This window comes from Protopterus annectens, chromosome 9.part0 (assembly GCF_019279795.1).
Source record: "Protopterus annectens isolate FY-2018-M chromosome 9.part0, PAN1.0, whole genome shotgun sequence".
NCBI lineage: Eukaryota > Metazoa > Chordata > Ceratodontiformes > Protopteridae > Protopterus > Protopterus annectens.
The window spans coordinates 415,576,562-415,597,667 of record NC_056743.1 but is presented as its reverse complement, the minus strand read 5'-3'; positions in this window follow the sequence as shown (position 1 = coordinate 415,597,667).

Sequence of the window (21,106 nt, the reverse complement as noted above, 5' to 3'; positions counted from 1 at the left end):
TCATTCAAATGGTTTTACTCCCTAAGATTTTATTATCCAGCCTAGACCTTGTCATCCGGTGCCTCAAATACATGTTTTCAACAGAAGAAAAAGAGCTATTTTGTCTTTTTTTAGACAGGAAACAATCCCATAATCTCTTGTCAAAAAAAGACTACCCTTCCCATTAACAAGGACAGAGTTCTGAAATTCAAGTGTTCATTTAAAACTAGACAGGTTATATGGCTTTACCATTACCCAATAGATTCTTAATTTTTTGAAAAATCTTTGCAGAAGCATTTATATTTTGACATGAGGCCTACTAGAGGTAGCATTGTAGATTTGAGAGAGGCAAAGTAGATAAGCCTTACTTTGATTCTCTCAATAAATGATTAAGTCAGAATGGTGTTTCAGTTGCTGGCACTGTAGGAGTTGCTTTATGATCTTTTGCTACCAGTCTGTGTGGGAAAGTTCAGTATGATGACCTCCGTCAGCTTTGTGATGTCCCTACATTATGTTGCCAACAGCAATCAGTTGTAGGGTAGTAGGTGGTTCCATGACCTCAGTTATGAGGGAGTACTAGCTTATCTCACCTTGTCATACATGCATTTTTCAACTATATGGACCCTAATTAGGTCAAAATACCATACTGAATTAAGTGGTTTCTGCAGTCTAAGATGATTCATTGTAAAAAGCAGACTGGACCAATATAATAATTTTTTTAAGTTATTGATAGCAGACTTTAGTGAAATTCATGGCTGCTTCCCATGCCTACAATGACGTCTAGAATGTCCTGTATTTTTGGTCAGATACATTACATTTTAAGTACTCTTATGTGACAGCTAAACTTGCTTATATGTAGTCATAGTCTTCATTATATAAGAGGTGTCTGATTCATTCACTGGCAACTGGATGCATCCTTTTTGAGGTTTTGATGCTGGTACTGAAAAATAAAACTATTATTAAAGTTTGAAAAAGAGAGTGTAAAGGATTACACCAGATAAAAATCACTTCAGCGAGCAGATCTAGGAGACTTTTTTTGATGCCCTACCTGCGGGTGGAATAAAGACACCTTGTTGGAGTTTCAAGTAGACTTGGAGAGCTTTAATCAAGTCAGCCACTAGGTGGCGAAATACTCTGCTAATTGTATAAGAACCCTGCAAACAGGTGAGCTCCAGAGTCTATTGTCTTTCTTATATTTCCTGGCTCCTGATTGTTTTTTTTTTTTGGACTCCCTCCTGCAGGAGAATCTTATGTCGTATATGGAACTCCCTTCCTAATTCCATTCTCTTAATCTCGTCCACTGACCACTTTAAACCATCTCTTAAAGCTCATCTAAAAAATAAGTGGCTATGGACCCCTCTTGAATGCTCTGATACAATACATTCAACTTCTACCCTGGTGTTTAATCTTTTATTCCTACTGCCCTGTCTTAACCTTATATCTTGACATAAGTTATGCTTTACAAATAGTACTAGCTATGTTTAAAGCCTAGGTTTTGTTGTCATGATGTAACAAATTTGTATTTTCCTACATATACTACATGTTGTTTACTTTATACTTTGATTATTGTAATTTGTGCATTAAAATTTACTGTTACTCATGGAGTTTGTCTCCCCGGACCTCTGATGAAAAAGGACCTGTGTCCAGTCAGACATTCCTAGTAAACAAATGTTAAATAAAGTAGTTTATTCAGGTAAGCAGGTAGATGACGTGTTCTTGTTCTAATACATTAAATTCAACAGGTCAGTTATTTAAATGCAGTTACAGACAATGGTGGAGGGTGGGAGATGGAAAAAACAAGGAGGCATTCTCATAGCCCAGATGTTAGTCCTTCATTTGAATATACCCAAAGGACCCACATGGGTTTGCCAGCTCAGTAACCTGTGGAACCTCATTCTTAGAGAGATTATTTCCATTTTTAAGCACCTATACAAAAAGGAGACTTCAAGACTGACAACACACCATGAAGGTGAGCTAGTGAACCTGTTTACTTAAGAGATATTCAGAGCCAGCAGTTTGGGTCAAGTTGAATCAGAGGGCCATGTATTACTGAAATTGGTAGAAAGAGTTGTTCCTTTATAACATTCGGCACTGACTAGGCCTCACCTCCCTGTTCTGCAGTCACATAAAGCTACTGAATGTAGTGTGGTCTTCACTTATGCCATGGCATGACTACATGTAAATCTTGGGTAATCACAACTAATTAATTATTCACTCAGAAAACTTGAAAAAAGACTTTATTTTCAGTGGTGTGATATGCAGGTGCTGCGGTAGCATTCTTGCCTCACAGTAAAACGTTGTCCTGTTCGATTCTCAGCTAAAGCGTCTTCTGTGTGGAGACATGCGTGAATGGGCGTACCTTCATTGAAGGTTGTGCGTCAGGGCTGGCAACTCGGCACATAAAAATCTACTGCCAATCATTAGCGGACCAGAGTTCCGCTGTGGCGACCCCTATCCGGGAAAAGCCAAAAGACGCAACATATATCGAATGCATTATAATTAATGTAGGACATCTAATTAGCAAGTCAGAACATTGCAATGAGAACAATTCATTAATGGCCTTGCGGGACAAGTTAATTACGGTACATCAAACTTATTTGTCTTTGAACCTTCATCTGGATATCATATGATTTCATAAAATCTAGTTATGGGATTTCAAATTTACTGCACAAGGCAGTTTTCCAAAGTCAATGCAATTCTTTCCTTGATCTGGTGAAACACTAAAGGCGAGTATATTGAAATGGAAAGGCTGGGGTTTTCCCCTTTATGGATATAGAGGGGTGCTCTGCCTCAACAAGGGGAAAAAAGATTAAGAATCTCTGTATAATAAGATATCCTTTTGGTCAAGTCTCCCTACAGTGTAGGGAATCTCACTTAGTCTTGACAGCCTCTTCATCTTCTTATTTTATAAGAGGAAAACAGTTACTATGTACCAGTAAAAATGCTAGAATAACCTTTGAAGCATTACAGGTCCTTAGAATTTTAAGTCATCATAAAGTACATCGTCTGATTACTGCTCTCCAATAGCAGGGCTAAAGGTAATGTTGCAGTGGTTCAGCTTTGTGTAATGAAATGGAAAGGTCTTTAATGGTACGTATCTAGGCCCAGCAAAATGTTAAGTGATTTAAGACTTCAGCTATTTCAAAGCACAATAAAATATGAAGACGCTGACTAAATATTTTAATAAGTGCCAGAACATTGATTTGATGAGCACAGTAGCTCAACGCTTAACATTCTGCCTTCAGAGCTCCAAGGGCAGGGTTTCTCTAAGGACAACAGTTCAAGCCACTCTCCTAGTAGTATACTGGTTGACTGGTCATTCTAAAAAAAAATGGTAGTGTTCACACAGCTGTGTTTGACCTTACCATTGTCACACAGACTATAATGAAAAAGGATAAGTTGTCTTAGTTGGCAACACAACTAAATACAGATCTTTGTGTTATGTATTTTCAATCTGTCTAGGCTAGATGAAAGTCAGAGAGGTGCTTGGGACTGACTTTTGGATGTCAGTAAAGGGAGTAAGGCAAGAGGAATTCTTTGTTTTCTGGGAATGTTCTCATTATGCTACAACATTTAAAGTGAGCTCTCATGCTCAGCTTAAGTCAAGTCGAGAGTCCTTGGTGTGGTCTGATAACAGCAGCATGTAAAATTCAAAGCCTGAATTATTCTATAGTAAGGTTCCACCTTCCTGCCCTTAACTTTTTTATGTTTGTCTAACAGCTACCTAGTCCCTGACACATGGCATGCCTTTTACCCTGTTTTACGCTCTCAGCAATTACAAGACAAGTAAATTATGAGACTACATGCTCCTTTCTGATATCCATCCTTTTTTTTATACTTTCCATTTCCAGAATGGCAAGGCAGGTGTGCTCATGGATAAACTTCCAGATGCCCATTCTGTAGTCAAGTCCATCATGAATATTGGGATGATGTCACTCAACACACTAGGCAACGTATTCCAAAGATGGAGTGAATGCTGTGTAATAAACCTGCCCCTCCAGCATGTTTTCTTTCACAGTAGTGGAGATTGGGATCCTTGGTTTGAGTTGATATTGAGCTGCTTGTCTCATTGATATGATGCAAGAGATCAAGGAAGCCTAGGTCCTTAATAGCATGGAATGGTCTCATGGATATGATGCAAGCGATGAAGGAAGCCTAGGTCCTTAATCCTTGGTTTGAGTTGATATTGAGTTGCTTGTCTCATGGATATGATGCAAGCGATGAAGGAAGCCTAGGTCCTTAATAGCATGGAATGCAAAACATAGATATCCAGATAAGGATGTATAGATAAAGAATACAAAGATGACCTTTCTTGGTAGCCAGGGGCTTTCAGACCAGCCTATTTAGCTTTGTGATGTGCCTGGATAGGTACATACCAAAATGGGGAATTGTGTTCTATAACTGGTCTAATTAAAGGAGAGTACAGAAGAATGGTCACTTGGAGCACTAATAATGAATTCTATATTACTAGTTCAGTGTTAAACATCTGCTTTCTTGAATACATACTGCCAAGATTAAATGCATGGATGAATTTCAACAAAAAATCCTTTTGAGGAAATAAAAGATTAATGATAAAAGCTTTCAAATGATAGCCCATTCATAAGTCTAGAATATACAGACCACTTTATCTATCAAATCTTAAAGATCCAGCTATGAACTCGACTTGGTCTTGAAAAAAAAATATTGCTTTCTGTCTTTATGTGCATCAGAAACTGAAAGGGAAAACTGTTAATGTAACAGGTTATCAATAAACAACGGAGTGATTGACCAGTCACAGGACACAGTAGATGTGCTTATAAAAAAATGTGCAGACCTCACAATGAAGGGTGCTAGAGAGACCAAGAGGGAGATCCCTTATGTAGTTCATACAGAACAAATGTTACCACTGGTACCACACAGGGCTCTGTACTGAGGCCCCTTCTTTTGGAATGATGCTTTTAGGATGTAAAATTGGGAAATAGGTCAGGGATAACCAAAAATATATAGACAACTGCAAAATGGGTAACCAAAACAGTATCAACAAAAAGATGTTGAACTTCACCAGCTTCAGTTATATTGAGGTGATCATCTCAAATCATCATCAACATGTAGGCAGAAAGCCAATAATACAATTATTAGTGGCAGATATAAATAATAGATTGGTGGTAAATCTGGTAACTTTGTTGAAACAGCTTTCTAGTTTCATTTTTTTGATGCTATGAAAGTTAGGGAGGGGGGAGGCACAAAGGAGAGATGGAAGCATGTATATTGATGATGATTTTTGTAGTGTTATTACTGAGATAGTGTTTACCTCTATATAATAAACAGAGTTTGCATTTTTTAAAGCTTGGAGAATATATAGATCATATTTTAGGTGTTCATCTATTACGACTTCCAGTAGCTTTGATTAGTTTTGGTCTGAGAAATGCTTTGTAGAAAAGCGCATTAGTTTTTTTTTTATTCTCTTTCAAGATTTAGAAAATGGCGAGATTTCCTTAGCCATGTTTCAATGGGTGAGAAGGAATCCTGGGTGACGTCATTAAGTTATGAGAAGGTTTGAGCAGAGCAGATGTGGCTGGCATCATCTGCATATGCTATTATGGTTGGCTGAATAAGAGTGAGCCAAGAAATGAACATTTTGGGACTCCAAGGGAAATGGGTAGGAAGGGTGAAACAATTGTGTGTTAGTTTGTGATTGATTATGCAGTTACCTCACTAGAAAGGCAGCACAGCAGAAGAAAACAAAATTGAGTAAACCAGTACCGGAAAATGCAGCTCAGTCAAACAAGTTGAATCAAGATAAACCCCCTTACATGTTAAGCGGGGTGTAGTTAAGGGACAGATGGTGAGGGCAGCACATATGGTATCTGAACGACTGTGTGTGCTTATACTGCCAACCTGTTTTTGAATGGGGGTACCCTCACAATCTTGTGTCCAGAGTGCAGGAAGAAGATATTAATAAAGAGGAGAGCAGTGTATATGTTCCATTATTGTCCAGTAACATCACTGTGTCTGTCTGATACAGGTATGGTCTCCGATTACAGCCAGTATTTTATTGCAAAATGTCATTGAATTTGGAGATGGTAACTAACAAGGTGAAAAGGTTAGTAGCAGTCCGCGGAATGTCAACAATTCCAAGAGTATGGTTTTTCCTTTTGTTACCACCTATAGTAGTAACAGCTGTATCATTTCTGACAGACCAAATAAAAATTGGAACATCATTAAAAATGTATGTTGATATGGTGGACATATTGGGACAACAACCTAATATTGTATATGAGGAGTCCCAATATAAAAAAAAACTTTCTGGAAAGAGAGAAACAGCTTAGTGAAAGTGGTAAAGTGACCCCATGTATTATGTGTAATCAGTGTTGTCATGTATTCTCTGGTTCACAAATTAAAGTAGCTAACAAGACAATTTCTATAAGGGGAAGGTACAGCTGCTACACACAGCCTGTGGTTTACATTGCATTTTGCTTGCAATGTCCTGCTTTCTATGTGGGTAAAACACAGCACAACTCTAAGAATTTATGAGCATTTTTATGAGGTTTCAACCAAGAAAGAATCCACTGCACTATTTAGACATCTTAAGATATTTTCAGATCATGTTTTTAAATTTGTAGTGGTGCATCAGGTTAAAATGGACTCTGGGGGGGGGGGGGTCCCTGGAAAGTATTTTTAGAGCAAAAGGAAACCTGGTGGAAGTGTTTTTAAATGCAAACCCCCCCCCCCCCCGGTTTAAATGATGCAATTTCCATTTCTAGTTTACTACAGTTAAAGGTTTGACCGGTAATCCTGTCAGTTTAGGTAAAGGTTGCAACAGCAGAGATACATGTGCATGTATATACATATATTTTCCAGCATAAAAATGGTTAAAATGCTTAGGGCATTATTATAGTGTTTCATATGTCTAAACATTTTGAATTTGCTGATGTCATGTATAAACTGAATATGTTTTTTAAAACACTTTTGTCTGAGGAAGTTTGGAGATTGTTCTAAACGAAAGCGCTTACAATGGTTTTATCTTGATTCAACTTGTTTGACTGAGCTGCATTTTCCAGTACTGGTTTATTCCATTTTGTTTTCTTCTGCTGTGCTGCCTTTTTAGTGAGGTTGCTGGTTTGTTGGTGTTTGTTTTTACACTGATTATGCAGTTAACTGCTAAGAGAAGATTTATTTTGATTTATATTTTGTTTTTACTACTGTTTTTCACTGTTTTGTAGGAATAAAGGGATAGCTTGTAGATGAGATTTACCTTGATTCGTATTTTGTTGTTTTACCTCCTAATTTTCACTCTTTGTAGTTAGAAAGGAATAGGTTTTAGACAGACAAACTCTAACCATCCCAAGCAGTCTAGGCAGCAATAAATTCAGACTGCAGCAAGGACAATCCAGAGCTTATCTAAATAATTCTTTGTTGGTTTGTGATTGATTGTGAAGTTGTCTGGTAAGAGATTTGTTTTGATTTTTTTTTCCTACCACTTTTCACTGTTTGTAGGAAGAAATGGCTTGTAGACAAGAAGATTTACTAAGGTGTTCGTTTGTAATTTATTGATCTTTACTGTGAGCCACTGTGAGTGATAGCGAGAAAGGAACTCCAGCTTTTGTGTGACTTTCACATGTGGTACAGTCAAGAGCAACAACCTTATTCTACTTAATTTAATATTTCGTTGCATACTGCTTGTGTGATTTTTCTCCTAGAAGTTGATTTAAAATCTCTGTAAATTCTGATAATGGATTTTGATTATCCTTTAGTTTTTAGAATTCTTTATTAATTTGCAGCTGAAAATGGATTCCTTAAATAAGCACTTCATTAAATGATTTGGTAAAGTACAAGCATCCTGTACATCATACTAAATGCTATCTCTGTTTAAAGGTAACACCTGATAACACCGTTTTTTCCTGATGTCAAAAGTTGGATGATTTGCTTACAGTTAGTAGTAGTAAGTCTAGACTTGGTGATGATGATTGCACTTGTGCAATTGACACAACTTGCAGAACCGTTACATATAATTACTGGACTAGTGAGATAAATAATGTTAGACAACGACCAAATGGAACACATTTAGGAAATGATGCATCTATTCTCTGTAAAGATCACTCAACCCTTGCGAAACAAGATAATACTGCTGACAGCAATCTGAGGATTCAGAGCATATAGAAGGAAATAAAAAAAACAGAAAGGAAGAAGGTCAAAACAAATACAGAAGGTCAAAACAAATACAGAAGAAAAAGAAAGTGATAAATGTCAGTAAAGCAAAGAGAACGCATAGTAAAAATGGCACTGCTTTGTTGTGTAACACAGTACAGGGAATTATAACATTTTGCTAACAGAAAACCTTCAGTTTACAGAAAAAAGGCATATCCAAAAGACTAGGTAGAAAAAAAGTGGCAAGGGGCAGATGAAAAGGAATAAATCAAAACTGAAAGTGGAGGGATTGAAAACATTACTGCAAGAAAGGAGAGGTGAAAGACAGAAGCTGACAACATGGTACAAGCTGTGGCTGTACAATGCCAGCTGGATGAGAATTGTATGCTTGCAGATATAACCAATGAAAACAGTGGGATTATTAAGACTAATGGTGATGAAGATCATTCCTTTGTAACAGTTAATGGTCATGAAGATCATCCCATTGTAACCATTAATAGAGCAGATATCATTGAATTAGAAGGTGCATATTCTTCAGATCTCGTCAGAAAGGATATTCTTGTAATTGGAGATTTAATTATTAGAGGAACTGACAATTATCTTCTCTGCAAATATAAGTAACATTAAATAGAGTTACACTTGCCAGGAGCAAATAGGATACGAGAAAGGCTTTAGAACACTTTAATGTAGGAAAGTATGGAATCTGTTTTTATTTGTGTTGGTACAAATGGTCTCATACTGAAGGACTGTCAGTAGGGAACTTGCAGCCCTCTTAGATGGTAGCGCTTCTACAAGTGATATGACATTTTTCACAAATCACATATGGAAAGGAGAAGTCAGGTCATGGTGAATGAAAAGATGTTTAGGGTAAATACCTATATGAAAAAAATGTCCTATTTTAAAAATGGAAATATGTGGGCACACATTTAGACAGGATAGTATGCATTTGTCAAGATCAGGGAAGAGAATTTTTGCAGCAGATATTTTTTTAATATTTGACAAACTCAAGCCAGTATTTTTGCCAGGCTGAAAATTTAACAGTTCACAAATAGCAACATTTAATGCAGCTCTGATGGTTGTTAATGCTAGGAGCATTAATAAACTATTTTTATAGGAAAATTTGCTACATTTCCACAAGATTGATGTTGTTATTAACATTTCTGAATATATGGGGAGGGTGATAACTATTAAATTCAATATAGTCATTTGAAAAAGTTTCCTTCCTATAAATTTGTGAAATAAATCCCTTATCAGAATGGCTAATATATGTGTCCAAATATGCTATGTCACTCTCACTGATGTTATGAGTAAACTTTAAAAAATTTGTTGTGCCATTAATAAATTCCATAAAAGAATTAATCTCATCTTTTGAACCCTTCCATAAGATGAATAAATCATCCAAATATCGTGTATAATATGCTATATTGGAATAAAATTGGCTCTTGAACACATATTCTGTTTTCCATTCCAACATGACTAGAGTGGCGGAAACGGGGGCACAAGAGGCCCCCATAGCCACACCTTTGCATTGCCTAAAATATTCACCTTGAAAATGTATATAATTATGGTCCAAAACTAGTCCCATAATATCTACCATATACGGTCCCAGTCCATGTTTGAAAACTTTCTCAGACTGTTACTGAAATACTCTAAACCTATATCCTTAGGGATACATGAAAAAAGATCCACTACGTCTATGGTGATGAAAATGAGATCCTTATTCCATATGTCTGATGTAAGCTGACTAAGAAACGTCCAATAATTTGATTTTTTCATAAATAGGCTTTACCCATCTATCAGTGGCGACTCCTAAAGGATATGTTTTGGATCTTGAACCAGAAACTATAGGCCTAAAAGGAGGCTGGCTGATACACTTGTGTACTTTGGGAATTCCTATAATAGTAGCCAGAGTCTGATATTCAACTTTTAAATATTGGTAGATCTCACTGGTAATTCTATGATCAATAAAATATTCTTCTAATGTTAGATCAATTCTTTTGTAACCAATATTAATCTCATTTAACAACACTACTTCATAATTATTTGATGAATACAAAATATTATGCATTTCATTAACATAATCAAATGTATTATATATCACAATTCCGCCCCCTTTGTCGGGTTTCATTAATCTAATATTCTTATTGCTGATAAATTGATTTAAACATTGTCGTTCTACTTCATTCAAATTGTCCTCGATATCTAGCTTATAACAACTGTTGGTCTTAAGATTTTTCTTAAATTTATAAATGTCATGACACACCATCTTCTCATAATTACCCACTTGATTATTTGATATGGGTATATACGTACTTTTCTTTTTTAATCCAAGATGTTCAGTCGATCCTTGTTGCATGTTATGTTCTCTAAACTGCATAGCTAAATTGAGTCTTCGACAAAATAATTTGACTTCTTTAATAATATCCACAAGTTGGAAACCCGTAGATGGAATAAATTTCATACCTTTACTGAATAATGTAAAATATTCTGTAGTAATGTTCATATCAGTATAATTAAACACCTTAAACCCATTGTAAGTATGAATAATGTTTTCCACTTGGGTTTTATTCCTATCATTATGTTCTGGACACTGTTTGCTATCTTGACTATCAAACTCAGCCGTGTGCGTACTATGAGATATGTTACATACTGAAAATTGTTTAGGAAACTTATCTGCTTTAACTATTTTATTTGATTTTTTTGCCGCGGGGTAAAATCTGCCCCCCTGAAAATTAGTTTCCTTATTGAAATATTTACCTCTATTTCTATTATATACTGTGTTATCAATGGAAGTTCTATCTTGTGGCCATATGTAAGCTCTATTTTGGTAATATAACTCTACATCTCTCTGTATTTTCTTATTCTTCCTGTTGAATATTCCTTTGGCCTTTTGTTCAGCATAGTAGAACTGTTTGTCATATAAATCTTTCCACTGTGTAAACGATATATCATTTACTATATCTTGGTTCAATTTCTCAACCTCTCAAATCAGGGTAGGTAATTTCTCATCATTGAATTTGATAAGCATATTCATATATTCTATACCAAAATTATCAAACATTTTATTAAATACATTAATAGTACCTTTGTTGTATTCCAGGCCCATAGGTGTGGCTATGGGGGCATCTTGTGCCCCTGTTTTCGCCACATGGTCCACAGTAGAGGCCTACCTGCATATCAGAGTTCTAGAACTGAGAGCAGTGCTGTTACCATTGCAGGCTTTTCATCCGGTTCTCCCTTCTGGGACAATTGCAGTTCAGTCAACATGTCAGTGGTCTGGTATATCAGCAAGCAAGGAGGAACCAAGTCCTACCCCCTGTGTCGACAGACCATGAGAATTTGGCAGTGGGCAATAGTTTCCAACCACTTTCTGATAGCAACGCATATCCCGGGGAACTGCAACGTAATTGCAGACAAACTGAGCAGATGCATCCCCCTACCTCATGAGTGGTCCTTCAACCCTGAGGTGGTGACAGAAAATTTCAGCCACTGGGGCCAACCTTGCTGCAATCTTTTCGCCTCCCCATCGAACAACAAGTGCAGCAGCTATTTTGCCCTGTTTCCTCCAGAGGGGAAGACCCCGAAGGATGCTCTGATCCACGATTGCCCTACAGGACTTCTTTACACTTATCCTCCCATTCCCCTAATTCCACAATTCCTAAGGAAAGCTCTTTGGTTGAGATGCAAGGTGATCCTCGTAGCCCTGTTCTGGCCTCCACAAGTTTGGTTCCCTCGGAACTGAACCCCATCAGTGATGAATGAAAGAAGATGAACAACACAGATGGAATATTATGGTAAGACATAACTTCTTCTTCTTTTTTTTTGCTTCTATAACCACCACTGGTTACCTCTACTGTGCAGTGCTGAGCGAAGGTGTGCTACTTGCAGACAGATGCCTTAGATTGCTCACATGAAGATAGCAGAGCAGTGGCTGGTCACCAAACTCTGTGGAACTGTGTTAAAACAGGTGTAAACAAAGGGCTTCTGTAGCGACTGTGAGAATCCTTTTTTAATGCAAGTTAAGCAATTTTCAAACAAGCTGGCCAATGGAAATGCTCAATACTGAGCCTTATTCCAACAATCTCCAACTCAGATGGGTCTTTTGCTACACTCTTTTGTCACAAGGGTGCAGGGGGTCCTCTTAATGTAAGATGGCTGGTTTTAGTGCTCAGATAATGCAAAACAGTCTAAAATTAGCAAATCTGAACCTAGGCTATACTAAAAAATACACAAGTCCTAGAAAATACAAGGTGCAAGAAAAACAATCTCGAACAGCAAACCGTTGAAACAGTGAAACTGCAAAACAATTAAACAGCTAAAAAAACAGTTAAAAGTAGGCAGCAGTTCAGTACGGTTTAAAAGTGCAGTACAGTGAATAAAATTTTTATTTTTTTGTAGATTTCAAAGGATGCCCTGGATTTCATTTGGATTTACTCCAGAGATTAGAGAGAGCACACCAATCCTACAGCAGCTCCTGTAAATGGAGCACAGGCCCTTGCAAATGTGCCACCTGAATACAAGCTAAGTTAAGCAATTTTTAAACAAGCTGGCCAATGGAAATGCTCAATACTGAGCATTATTCCAATCTTGTAAATTTCACTTTGTGAATGTTTGTTCTGTTTCAATGCTGTCATCTCATTCTTTTCAGTTTCAGTCTTGTGTTAATTCGATAAAGTGACATAGATCCATCTGCGTAATTGCAGTTGGGAAAAGGGCTATTCAGAATGAAGCATCATAGGAAGTAACACACTGCAAAAAAAGTATTCAGTGTTATGATAAAAGCATAGGAGCGAAATAATCTGGTGTAACAGTATTAATGGAATATTAAAGAATTTACCATAAATATGCATGGTTATCTATATTAAACATACCAATCAAGGCACTAAATCAAATATTGGAAAGGCAGTGTGATACTGCTTAATGGATAATTAAGCTCTGGTCCCTGCATTTAATAGTAAAAAAAATAAATAAATGCCAGCTATTTAAAGATTCCACCACTGGGTGGCAGCATTCACTTAAACAATGAAGCTAAAGTAATTGCTTCAGAAAAAATCATTTAATTATATACTATTGTACAAGTACACACTGCACTTGAGACAGATTAAGGTGTTGTGTATGACCATATATACACTTCAGTAACATGAATAGCATCATAGTTGCTATGCCGGAGTTGTCTGACTACTCTAACTGGCTTACCTCAAAACTCTGAAGTCATCTGTTGTAGTCATTTTTTTTTAATTTGGATATTCCTACTGCTATATCACTAGTTTCAGTGTCCTTTGTCCTGCACCAATTTTACCAGCATAACAGTTGGGATTTTGTATTGTGCCAAGGATTTCTTAACAGATAGTAAACATTTTCAAGCCATTTCTGCATTTGCCAGTCTCCGAGACCCACATGTGAAATGCTCCATAATGCCAACTGCATGCTGCTAGCAGGACGTTATACATATATAACGAAACTAGACCTCTAATAGCCTTTGAAAGTTGAGCACTTCACCAAGAGACCATTATCTGAGCGTAAGGCATGAGTCCATAAAAGTGTAAAAACCACTTAGTGGCATGACAGACTGTATTATAAAAGACCTACAAAAATCTTGTCAAAACTGTTCAGTATTCACTTCCATTCACTGGGACATGAGTAATTGCAGTTGGGAAAAGGGCTATTCAGAAAGAAGCATCATTAACAAACAATAGGAAGTTACACACTGCAAAAAAGTATTCAGTGTTATAATAAAAGCATAGCAGCGAAATAATCTAGTGATAACATGACAAGACTGATTTTGACTAACTCAACTCCTGATTTTGACTAACTCAACTCCTGAAGAGAAACTTTTCTTTTTCCTCAGTGGAGTAGCAATATAACAACTGGCTAATCCATTTTCTATAGCCATCCCAGGGAATAATATTAGTTCTCTTCCTAATACATTTGTTTTCATTGTCTCAAAGCAGCTAGTATGCCAGTTTAATGGTCTTTCTTTGTAACAAAACTAGAGTCCATTCCCCCCATGCACACTCGGAATAAAACAAGTTAACTGCTACAGCTTAGTACCTTTTGCCTTTTTATACTGTTTAAAACTGTAATTGCTCTAACATGTTATATGGATATTATATTGGATATTATACCATGACCCCCCCAAAACGTGCACGCTGATTGGCCAGCGTGCCCGTTGTAAATCGAGTTATACTAATGGAAAAAGGTCCAGTCGCCCGGACTTTTTTCCATTAGTATAACTCGTTTTTTTAAAACACTGTCTCGCTATGTTAAATGGGTTTAACATAGCGAGACAGCTTTAAAATAAGCAACGGAGATCTCCGTTGCTTATTTTAAAGCTGTCTCGCCATGTTAAACCCATTTAACATAGCGAGATGTTAAAAGCAACGGAGAAAGCAAGATCTCCGTTGCTTTTAGAGTCTCGCTATGTTAAATGAGTTTAACATGGCGAGACAGTTTTAAAATAAGCAACGGAGATGTCCGTTGCTTATTTTAAAACTGTCTCGCTATGTTAAACTCATTTAACATAGCGAGACACTAAAAAGAAGCAACGGAGATCTTGCTTTCTCCATTGCTTTTGCCCACAGCTCTGATGTACTGCTGCGGATGCCAGACATCTGCGGAAGGGCAGTAAACAGGCATTATACTATGCCATTATTTAAGAAAAGTAATAGTTTCTTTTCTTAAATAATGTCATGGTATAATAGCAATAACCCACTTCTGGGTGTGGGTAATGCTAAATTTACCCACGGTTGGCTTTGTTTGGTCCCTCGGGCTTCGCCCTCCGGACCAGACCACGCCAACCGTGGGTAAATTTAGCATTACCCACACCCAGGCGTGGGTTATTGCTATATTGATATAATGTATGCATACTAATGTCTCTGTGAACACATTATAAAATTACAAAGCTATTCCTAGAGGAGGTTTTAAATTTTATATTAAAGATGTTTTGTACTAGTTTAGAGAGTATGCAAATGTATTTATTTATTTGACATTCATTTAATGAGAAACTCCAACTGGGTGGGTGCCCATTTTCAGTGGAGGTCCATGGAAAAAAACTCCACAGACAATCAGCATATTACATTAGCTTATTACAGAGCGACAATGAACATTTTCACATACAAGAATGAATGTACAATGCACATTATGCGAATGTACAAATGCACATCATTTTTACATATAGTAGATGAAACATACTTAAACTATAATTACACACATTAGATATTTCTAAGGAGACTATATACTTGAGAAAAGTGGCCTTCACAATTGTATGATTCAGATCAGTATGATTCTGCTTGATAGTTAAATAATTTTTGTTTATTACAATGTACTTGTTATGCATATTTTATAGTACAGTGTTGAGAGAGGAGGGGAATTACAGGAGAGGGAAATAGGTGATGGAAACTAGTGTGTTTATTAGTAAAGTGTGGGGTATGGATAGCAAAGAAGCAAAAGTGGGAAAGAAAAGTTAAGGGACTGTATAGTGATAGTAGTGTAAGGTATAGGCAAAAATTATCATTTGTATAAAATATAATAGCAAGATGGAGTGTAATGTTGTTCCAGTTAGAAACTAAGGAGCTATTTGATTAACCTGGTGTAGAACATGAGCAGAGCCATGTATTTTTAGATAGTTTTTAGAGTGTGTGAGAGGGATTTGAGAGGTAGTTGAGGATGTGTGTCTGTCCTTGTAGATGTGGGCATAGTGTTCCATATTTTAGCTAAGGAGTGAGAATACAGAAAATACCTTACTTATTTAGTTGGCTTGTGAACAGTGAGTTGAACTTGGCTACTTGATCACAGGGACTGTTTAGGGGAGTGTTTTTGTACTACAGAATTTAAGGCTGGCCAGGTGGCTGCGTAATGAATGATTTTATGCGTGGTGATTAGCTGAATATATTTTAGGTAGCTGGGTAGTTCTAGCCAGTTAAGTGTTTTCAACGCAGTGCAATGCTGGGTACGGCAGTAACAGCTCGATACAAATCTGGCTGTTTTATTGTAACATTGTTCAAGTTTTTGACTTGGTGAGATCTGAAGATTAGTAAAGATGGGGGCTCTGTAAAGAAGAGAAGGCAGAAGATAACTGTTTGCAAGGGTGTATCTGGATGTGGAGGGGAGGAAGTTTCTAGCTCTGTGGAGTAAGTCCAGCCTATTTTACATAGAGAAAAATACCCATTAAAAACTGAATTTTCTCCAAGAGGGGAAACCTAGGTGGCTGAAACTCTACAGGCACTCGGAGTACTATCCACCCTACAAAAGGGTACTGCAGTCCTGGCTCTGGCATAACTTCTTTTATTATGACCGTTTATTGTGTTTAGCTTTGTCTATGCATTTCCAGCCAATTTTACATAGAGAAAAATACCCCTGAAAACTTGATTTTCTCCAAGAGGGGAAAAGCTAGGAGGCTGAAACTCTACAGTTGCACAGAGTGCTATCCAGCCTACAAAAGGGTACTGCAAGCCTGGCTCTGGCATAACTTACTCTTTCAGTATGACTATTTATTGTTTTTATCTTTCTCTATGCATTTTCAGCCTATTTTACTTAAAGAAAAATATCCCTGAAAACTTGATTTTCTCCAAGGGGGAAAAGCTAGGAGGCTGAAACTCTACAGGTACACAGCGTACTGTCCACCCTGCAAAAGAGTACTGCAATCCTGGCTCTGGAATAACTTCTTCTTTTAGTATAACTGTTGTATTTAATCTGTCCTCTAAACTGAAGACTCTTTCCCCTTTCACTGTATGTGTGCACACCCATGGTCCTCCTACCCATTTTTCTCTTCCTGTTGTACTCCTAGGTCAATTACTTAAAACTACTTTCTCTTGGAGAAAGTTTACGTATGTAGCTGCAGCCCATACTTCAATTGTTTTTCCCTCCAGAAGTGGTGGTCCTTTTCACCACACTGTACTAGATTAGTAGCATAAGACTTTATTTATTAGGAAGATACTGCACTACACTGACCTGGAATTGACATAGCTTGGTTTTCCTGTTTTTGTTTTAGCAGTACTCCAGTTGATCTGACTCACAACCTTGTATTACTTTGTGTCTACCCCCTCTACCACCTTGCATCTGCACACCTCCCTCCCATTCCTGCTTAATTACAGAAGTACCCATGTAGAAAGGCACCATGTTTTGGCTTAGCTTTTCTGCCTTGCTTCGTAGGAATCCCGGTAGTGTGCTCGCATGTAAGTACTACTGGGTATTGTCTTTGTGATTCTTATTGCTATTTTTGTGAAGGTTCACACATGGTATGTATTTTTTGTCATGTATATTTTTAGTTGGTAACAGCTCTTTTTGGTCACTTGTTTTCTGAACTTGCTTTTCAGGAGCGTTTTTGTTTTTTTCTTTACTCTATTTGCCCTGCATACGAGTGTTTTGTCATGCCAGTATAGAATTGTATTTATAGCATATTGTGACTTTAAATAACAGGTAAAATGCTGCTTTATTCACTAATGTGAATATTGTCACTTGCTTTGTGTAGTTTTAGATCAGTAACCTGTTTAGCAATTAGAGTAGAACTTATTGTAACCTCCGAGGGATACAGCTGACTCTGTGTATCTGCATAACATCGCTGTTATTTCTGACTTGTTAGTTGGAGAATTCTAAATTGTGTGTAGCACCTTAGTAGTTACTTGTTTCTGTAGCATACCACTGTTATTCCTGACTTTTAGTAGAAAATGCTAAAGTTGCGTGTAGCATCTTAGTAGTTACTATTTTCTCTTCATAACCTTTATAACAATCCAGAATAGTGTAGTGTATGTTATAATAGCTTGGTATCAACTGCAGTTACCTTTTTGTTTTCTCTGCTATCCTTGCATTTTGTGTTGCTCATAGAATTGTGCTGTTTCTTACAAGGCATGCTGCTCCTCCCCTGCATCCTGTATCTTATTATGTTAAATAGAGAAAAATACCCCTGAAAACTTGATTTTCTCCAAGAGGGAAAAGGCTAGGAGGCTGAGACTCTGCAGGTACACAGAGTACTATCCACCATACAAAAGGATACTGCAATCCTGCCTCTGGCATAAATTTCTCTTTCAGTATGACCTTTTATTTTTTTAGCTTTGTCTTTGCATTTCTAGCCTATTTTACATAGAGAAAAATACCCCTGATAACTGGATTTTCTCCAAGAGGGGAAGAGCTAAGAGGCTGAAACTCTGCTGGGTACACAAGTACTATCCATCCCACAAAAGGGTACTGCAATCCTGGCTCTGGCATAACTTCTTTCTGTATGACTGTTGTTTTTAGCTTTCTCTATGCATTTCCACCCTATTTTACATAGAGAATAATACCCCATGAAAACTGGATTTTCTCCAAGACGAGAATAGCTAGAGAGGCTGAAACACTACAGGTGCACAAAGTACTATCCATCCTACAAAAAGGTACTGCAATCCTGGCTCTGGCATAACTTTCTCTTTCAGTATGATTGTTTATTGTTTGTCGCTTTCTCTATGTATTTCTAGCTTATTTTCTGTAGAGAAAAATACTCCTGATAACTGGATTTTCTCCAAGAGGGGAAAAGCTAGGATGCTGAAACTCTACAGGTACACAGAGTACTATCCACCCTACAAAAGGGTACTGCAGTCCTGGCTCTGGTATAACTACTTCTTTCTGTATGACCATTTATTGTTTTTAGCTTTCTCTGTGCATTTCCGGTCTATTTTACAGAGAGAAAAATGCCCCTGAAAACTGGATTTTTTTCCAAGATGAGAAAAGCTAGGAGGCTGAAACCCTCCAGGTACTCAGAATACTACCCAACCTGCAAAAGAGTACTACAATCCTAGCTCTGGCATACATTCCTCTTTCAGTATGACCATTTATTGTTTTTAACTTTTTCTATGCATTTCCAGCCTATATTACATAGAAAAAAATACCCCTGAAAACTAGATTTTCTCCAAGAGGGGAAAAGCTAGGAGGCTGAAACTCTACAGGTACACAGAGTGATGTGTGATATCCATCTTACAAAAGGTACTGCAATCCTGGCTGTGGCATAACTTCTTTCAATATGACCGTTTATTGTTTTTTTGCTTTCTCTATGCATTTCCGGCCTGTTTTAAATAGTGAAAAATACCCCTGAAAACTTGATTTTCTCCAAGAGGGGAAAAGCTAGGAGGCTGAAAGCCTACAGGTACAGAGTACTATCCACCCTATAAACGGGTACTGCAATCTTGGCTCTGGCTTAACTTCCTCTTTCAGTATGACTGTTTATTGTTTTTAGCTTTCTCTATGCATTTCCAGCCTATCTTACATAATGGAAAGAAGGTAGCCGAGAGGAGGTGAGGTATAAATCTCTCACACACCCCACTATTTAAAAGAAAACTAAAGACTCATTTACTCAATTCCAGAATTTGCCCCTGCTATGACCCTACATAATTCTCTCCTCCCCCCACATTGGAATCACTCCATCTATCCTTGTCATACTTCTGAACTCTATCCCCACTAGTACAGTTACATAGCTACATAGCATCAAAAAAACAAACAAAAAAAAAAAACCTTGTGCTGTCATTTAACTATTGTTAATGTTGTTTTGTTTATTGTTTTACTACTGTAATGACTAGTTTTATTTCTATTGTTTGCTGTGCTTGTATACTACTGTAGTGTTTTTTTATTGTACTATCTGGAGCTTTTCTCCTCGGGTCTCCACTGAAAATGGGACAAAATCCCAGTTGGACAAACCCGGTCAACAAATGTCAATAAATAAATAGGTCTCCTATAGGAACGGAGGAAAAATGCCAAAAGTAATACCCCTTAAAGAAGCAGCTATAAACGTGCACCTGTTCTGCTCTGTCCTAACGATCCTTTTGTTGCCCTACAGCTGAGCTGAAGGACCAGGCTAAAACACCAGTGGAAACAGGCCTTTGCTCGATGGGTGGAGGGAGACCGCCTTACTGGTGGCAATGCCTGAAGTGTTAGGGGGACCTGGTCGTGTGTTACACCAAACCTGTCCCTGAAACACATACTTTGAATCTCAGTCCCTAAACCAAATTTTAGACCAGACAGACTCAGTGGGAAGGGCCGGGCTCATATGGGTGGGTGCCGGGCCAGCAGCTGTAACAGAGTAGAACAGACAAAGTAGACAAACACAGACTTGTATTCTTCAGAAGTTCATGAAGTTTATTGTAGCCATCTAAGCGTAGTTCCAAGAAATGAGACTGAGTGGTGAAAAGCTCTTCTTTTTATACACTAAGCTGGGGCGTGTCAGTGGGGTCCATCTCTAAGTGGGCATGTCCTTTATTGAGGATTGTGTCCCCCAGTCTGCCAGCAACACCTTACAATCTCATTGGATGGTACACTTAGGCTTTGTAACCCTGAGTTAAATAAAATGCTGTATAGAAATAATGAATGACTAACATGCTCCTTGAAATCATAAGTGTAAGGTGGGATTCAAAAATCATATTTGACAAGGAGCAAACTGTTAGGCTACACCTTTCGTTTAAACACTTCATCAGGGTGGCTAGAGAAACACATTTAAATACAAAGTGAACTTCTATATGAGTCCTTAAAATAGTCTGTGACCTAATAAAACTAAGAACAAAACCACATAAATAATATATGTAAACATATGAAGAAATATACTGTGAGACTATAAGAAAAAGGGAACATATGAGACAATATGATCACTACCAATAAATAGGTGAAAGCTACAGTGTGTTGTGCCAAAACAGAGACAAGGAACAAATGAGGGAGCTAATGTAGGGCATAAGAGCCGGGCGGGTAAAGTGGTGTAAAACCGAGAAGAAAAAGAAAAAAAAATGAGAAGACAAAGTGGTGTAACACAGCAGCAAGTGTTGAACGGGGGGATAGGTGGGGACCGCTGTGCTCAGCGGCCACAGAGAAGGAAGCCAGGAGGGTCTAGGGCAGCTAAGAATCTGCCACGTGGCTGGGATCAAGAACTGAGAGGTTCTGGAGGAAAAAGACGCTAGCTGAGCAAAGCTGTGTGCCGTAATGGCAAGAAAGTAGTGCTGGTGCTACCACATGTAGCCACAGGAGCTAGCAGCCACGTGGGAAATGAGCT